This window comes from Merops nubicus, unplaced genomic scaffold, assembly GCF_000691845.1.
Source record: "Merops nubicus isolate BGI_N331 unplaced genomic scaffold, ASM69184v1 scaffold38424, whole genome shotgun sequence".
NCBI lineage: Eukaryota > Metazoa > Chordata > Aves > Coraciiformes > Meropidae > Merops > Merops nubicus.
In genome coordinates this window covers 1-6,498 of record NW_008602927.1, presented here as the reverse complement: position 1 = coordinate 6,498, position 6,498 = coordinate 1, and the positions used below count along the sequence as shown (strand labels likewise).

Below are 6,498 nucleotides of genomic sequence, written 5' to 3'. Positions count from 1 at the left end.
ATATTGTCTGGGAGTAGCTGGCTTCTTTGGGCCAAAAAGTCTCTTAAAGACCAGTCTAAAAATGTCACTGCAGGGCTGGCCCAATACTCAAATCCATGCAGTAACCCCACTTGGTTACAAGTATGAGTGTAACCTGTGTGGCCCTTATCTATTAATCAGACTTAAAGTCATCAACCTAAGACCAAATTTGTGTTAAGGGGTCTCCTGAAGAAACCTTTAACAGAAGCCTCCCTGAGAGTCAATCAGGAAATAGGGATGAGGTCCACAACTGGATTTATCTTGAGGTAAATTGACAACTCCTTGTTTCATTTATCTTTTAGTGAAATAAGAAAGCATTATTTCACATAAGTTTATGCAAAAAAAAAACCCAAAACCAAACCAACAAACCAAACCAAACAGGAATCAAAGTACCCTATTAACCTGTAGAACAGAAGGGCCCAAGAAATTGGCAGCATTCAAACCTGACAGCTGAAAAGCAATCAAGGAGAGATAAGGAGATAGTGCTTTCTCCTTTCCATGCATGTTAGCTCAAGCTCATCAGGTTCCCTCATTGTTGTACAACAGAAGCACAATCTAATCTATATTTGGTTAGATTATAAAAAGACTTTAAATTTGGTAACAAGAAACATACACTCCAAATGTAAATGTTTACTGAATTACTTGAACAACAAATACCACACCTCCAGCTCAGAATAATAAGCTGCAAGCAATCAAATGCTCTTAGAGCAGAGAATGTAAGGCCAAAACCAAAACTCATGTAATAAAAGAATATCACATAAGAACTACACAAAAATAAAATCAAATGATCTAGCTACTAAAATACACATATGTGCTCAAAATCTTGTGGGAATCAAATATGCCAGTAAAAATAAAGCGAGAGAGGGAAACACAAGTTTCTTATTATCACACTTCATATGTTATAAAACCTAACAGTTAACTTATTTTTGGCAAGTGGACAAAGGTTGCACAACACTTTGGCTTACACAAACATTTTCTGTTGTTAAATGCATCTTAAATGTAGCTTGTCATATATTAACTTCATGTACACAGTGCTCCATGCAGTTTAAGAGTGTCCCAAAGATACCTACATTTCAAAACACTGATGAATAGCAAGCTGCCAACATTCAGTGAGCCAGGTGTAAAAAAACTGCTCAACAATTCATAGTTTAATTGAAACCATATAAAATCATTTGTGGATTAAAGACTGTACACATTGACCAAAGAAAAGTTGATTTCTTTTGGACAAATTACTGCAGATGATATTTTCTAGAACACTCCCTCTTGAAAAGATAAAAGAGTAATCAAAGTTCTCTCTCAAAAAAAATGCCCTTGTTTATAATCACAAAGTGAAATATGCCTGTGGAAATATATCAGGTTAACCTCATGTTTCAGATTTTTAGTTGCTGTTTCCTTTAAAGGAAATAAAATGTTAGAAGTGCAGTGGAAATGGTTATGAAGAAGTGGAAGAACCTCCACATGCACATATTAAACGCAGACTTTATGCTAACATTTCACCCTGTTCCACAGAAGATTTTATAATGTAAAGGAAGAGGCAATGATTTAGCAAGAGAGAATGTTTAAGAATAGAAGTTCAGTATTCTTCATTCATCATCCACCAGAATGAGTTATTACAGAGCACTAGCAGAGCTGCAAGGACACGGTCCTGCCTCAGCATTCTTATTGCTTCAAAGTGACAAAGAAAAATGCTCAGGTACACAAGAAGATGCAGCAATGCTTCTGAACTCCCATCAAGTGACACAAACCCAGAGTGAGATGCAGAAGCAATGCTATATGCATATATTTTAACTGTTAAAAACAATGTCCTTCATAGCAGTACTCATCACAATTTTCATTACTGTTCTTTTCCATGCATTTCCCCACAGCCAGCCAGCAATCTACTTGCCTTGAGATAGGAGGCTGCTATTAAAATAATGACCAGTCTTAATTTTTGGTGTAGTATCATAATAGCCAAATATCTAGTGATCTGTTTATAAATTATTTAAAGATGTAAAGTCAATGAGAAAGTCCTAGATACATTTTTCACCATTATTAATCATTTATATTACAAGGACATTTAAAGATCCAAATTCAGAGTAAGAACTTTACTTTACATCAGACTACTTTGTTGTATGTTATTAGGATTAGTCATCAATGTTTTTATTTCATTTCATTGGGAAGTAGGATTGAAAGAATGTGTACAGCAAAAGTCTGTGTATAGCAGAACAGACCTTCCACAGGAAAGAGATGACATGACCCACAGGCAAAGCACGTGCAAGGCTTGGCTAATATTCTAACTCCCATTCTGTAAAGTTAATGTACCTGAAGTTCTGATGCTCGTTTCATCATCTCCAGGGTGATGTAGCAACCAATAGAATGAGCAATCAGTACCAGCTTTATATCTTTTGATACATTCTTTTTGAGGAAGTTCAGCTTATGCTCTACTTGTCCGTTAAGTCCAAAAACATCCTCTAGCTCCTTAATATCTGTGTCTGAAACATAGAAGAAAAAAAGTCCTTTGTTTTAATGATAGGAATTTTTTTTTTTTTTTTTGCTTCTTTAAAAATGAAAAACTCTGAAATAAATAAATTTATTATTTGAAAAACACCAACATCCAAACTTATTTAATTTTCAGTTACCACCACTGGCAAATACAGCCTGATAAATCACCTGTACCCTTGGGGTACCCTTGTGTTCCCTTACAGGGAACCAGGAAAGGATTCATGGCACATGGTCTTGATTCCTGGATGGTCAACAAGACAAAGATGATCTGGTGCCTGTAACAATTTACAGCAATTTGGGCATCTTTAAATCTTGCTCATGAGGTGCATGACAGGGCTTTCAAGTTCCCTAGTCTAAGGGGGTTCACAACTCTTCCACCTGCTAGAAAAATTTTCTACCCACTAAACTAAAAGCTCTGTTAAGGATATATCAGTCCAATTTAAGCTGGACTGCTTAAATTGAATTTTTTCTAAAAAAAGAATGAAAGAGGCCGAAAGCATGAAGGAACATAGGCCTATAGCTCATCTGAAAGAGATCTACTGGCACTAATATCACTTAATCTCTTAAATCCATACTAACACCTCAGGGCTCAACTTCATTCTCCAGTGTTTTACTCCATATCTTTTACACTCTTTACACGTTGACTTGCACTGCAATTTAGTCCAGAAGAAGCCGAATCTCCTTGCAGCAGGGTTCAGATGCATGATGAGGACTAGCTCATTACTAAGCCATGGTACTACAGACAGCATAGAGGTTCCTGGCAAAAGCTACCCATCTCTAATGATCTGAGTAGTCAACACACAGCTCTAACCAGCCCACCAAGTGTGAGGTGTTTAACCTCCCCCTTCCATCAGTTCTCTATGTGAAAAATAGATGTGGAATTAAGTATTCCTCAGGCAGAGACACTGTAAATATACATACATTAAAGAGACTGGGCTTAAATTGCACCAGGGGAGGTTTGGATTGGATATTAGAAGGGATTTCTTTACTGAAAGAGTGGTGAGACACTGGACCAGGCTGCCCAGGGAGGAGATGGAGTCACCATCCCTGGAGGTGTTCAAAAACCGTGTACATGCGGTGCTTTGGGAACACGGTTTGGTGGTCAGGGTAGTGTTGAGAGTTGGACTTGATGATCTTAGAGGTGTTTTCCAACCTTAATGATTCCATGAAAGGCACTAAAAACTACTGTGTGAGAAAGTGAGCAGCACAGTCTCATTTCAGATGTAGTTGGTTTTTCACCTGCTTGGAGAAAGTGATAACAGAAGACTTTCTGCCTCTGTCTGTGAACACAGTTCATCAAATTATAAAGGCTGTTTTTTCAATATGCATATGGTAAATTTGATAGCAATTGGTCAGTAACCTCAAATGCTGAAAATTACTAACGCTCCTGCAGTGGAGTTGTCGGGGGGTTGACAATGAGAGCATTAACTGGTAGCCTAAGTGGGCTGGCACAGTATTGCCTTTCTGATCATCTATATGGAAGAATTTTGAAGAAAATTAATGGCTTAAGCATGTGTTCTGATGCCTTTTTTTCTGAGTTTCAACTATTATCACAGAGGTCATAACAAAGAAGTCCTTCAGTTAAACTATTTCTAATAAAACTGCTAATGATTACATTGCAGCACAATCTATAGTAATTAAAAAAAAAGGGGGGGTACTAAAACACACTCAAGGTATGAAAAATTAGATGAGCTGTAATATTTTGCCTATTAGGATTTCTACAAGTAGTGGAAGACAAAGACCTTGTTCTGTTTTCTGAAACCCTAAATAAAAGCCTAAGGTCAAAACATTGTTTTTAAACTTAGTTTCTATTTTTAGCAAAAGCTGTCTTTCCTACTTTTTATTTATTTATACTGCAGCTTAACCTCATGCAGGAGTGGGCTGTCTACGTCACAAGTCTAATGAAGAGGGTATATATAACACATGTAAACCACAGAATACTAGAAATAAGATGGCCCTCTAGGTACAGCAAGAAGTGAAAGAGTATGTTGAGTGTATGTCTGTTACCATGTGCTGGGCTGAGCAGGTCAGTGTTCCTGTGTAAACATTTGCTACCTTCTCCATACAGTTTTACTTAAGCACTGCCATCTCAAGTGATTTATCAGTAAGTCTTTTCATGTTTCACATTCCATTCATGGATTTAATTCTTGAAAATAAGTGATTTTAAAAGAATTTCAGCTTATTTCCAGGTTAGAGCAAGGGAGAAGGTAAAGCAGGTGTATAAATCTTCTTGAGAACTTCTCATGGTTCACGAGACCCCAGAAGCCAAGCAGGAAACAAAACAGATTTTTAATTAGATTGTTCAATTTCATGAGGTTAATGGCTGCTTCTTACTACCTGAATTCAATACCTGCTACAAGAGATGCTGAACACTGCTGCAAAGGAATCGGAATGAACAACAGAGCAAGCCAAGACAGTCCAGCCCAGTCTTAGTATCTTCCAAGTTAAGGTAGATAACTATCTTACACATTATTTTAGTTATTAAGACATTACATATCTAATCTAATTTAATAGTTAGTTACCTAATAAATAGCAACATGAAGACTCAGGGCAACATATCCATACCTATTACTGATTTCAGCAGAGATGTGGCTATTCAGGATCAGTGTTGTTGCCAAAGGAAGAACCTGAAGGAAGACTATGGGTGGGGATTAAGAGTAGAGTGAAAATAAAGGCTTTTTTCTCCTCACATTTGCCCAGACTTAAGCTTAGGACCTGAGCATATTCAACTCAAGCCTGTGCACTACTGCTTCCTTAAGGGAGCAGGGGAGAGAGCAGAGCTTGCAGAAGTGATTTTTAACTTGTTACAATTGATGACCACAGAGATATGTTCTACTGCACTGGGCCAAAGCATCTTCAGCACAGCCCTGCTCAGCACCCCTCAGAGCTAGGACACTCAGATTCCCACGTCTACTGGCCTATGTCATACACACACAATTTCTCTTAGACTGGAAGCGAGTCCTGACCCCACAGAATTGTTTCAGCTGTTTAATAGAAACTTTCCTTTTCTTCTGAGACACTGGTTTGCTGCCAAACCAATCACATTGGCACTGCTCCTAAGGAAGCCACGCTGGAGGATGAGTGTGCAGCGTGGGATCTGGAGATCCACACACAAAAAACTCTCCCCAGCACCAGCTGACCCTGCACTCTTGCCAGTGAAACTCCAGCGACATGTAAACCTCTACTGAAACACACATCCTATTTTACTTCTAGACAAATATAAAATTGCCCGTTACTTCTGTCAGTTCATGTTCCTCCAACACAAATGCTACACTTCTAATAGTCCAAACTATGTGAGAGCCGGGCTGCGTCACAGGTTTGGGAGATTTATTTATTTATTTTACAGAATAAAATCACTCGGGGGTTGTCCAAAATCAACATGAATTTCTCGGGTGGAGAAGCTTAAATGGGTTCTCTCTATAAGCAAACAGACTTGCACAAACACATGGGCAGTCGGCTCTCCAACGGCTCTACATCAAAGGAGGGACCAGAGTTACTTCACTTCAGGTGTGGAATAAGCAGCATGGCTGAAGGAGAACTCGTTTCAGCAGTTTTCAGATAGGAGAAATTATACGACATGTACCTTGTGCTGCACACACCCCACCTGGGCCCAAGCCTGGGATTTTAAGACTTTATTTAGCTTAAGTGTATTAAGGAATACAGCATATGTCTTTATTTTCCTTGGCAAAGCATTATTCTTCTGATGTGCTTTCAGAAAAACAAATGTGCCATCAATTTAATGAATCTCCTTTTCTGACCTCGGTTAAACTCACAGTCAGAAAACAATGATAGATTAAAATAAAGTGTTTGCTCTAAGATTAGTCAACAAGTTAATCTTGCTAGGAAGGAGGACTTTGGTTTTCAGGGAAATAACAGGGGCTTGTGTGTTTGTTTTTCTGCTGTGTATGCAAAGGAAATTCTTAGACAGAAAAAAATAAAAACATATCAGCTATATGAACAGACTTTAGACTGAAGAGTCAGAGAATTTATCCTTTCATT

General features: G+C 38.1%; 1 pseudogene; it reads right to left on the bottom strand.

The window, feature by feature from the left end:
* Nucleotides 1-2,319: 2,319 nt before the first annotated feature.
* On the bottom strand, nt 2,320-2,489 carry LOC103771217 (annotated as a pseudogene).
* Nucleotides 2,490-6,498: the final 4,009 nt, after the last annotated feature.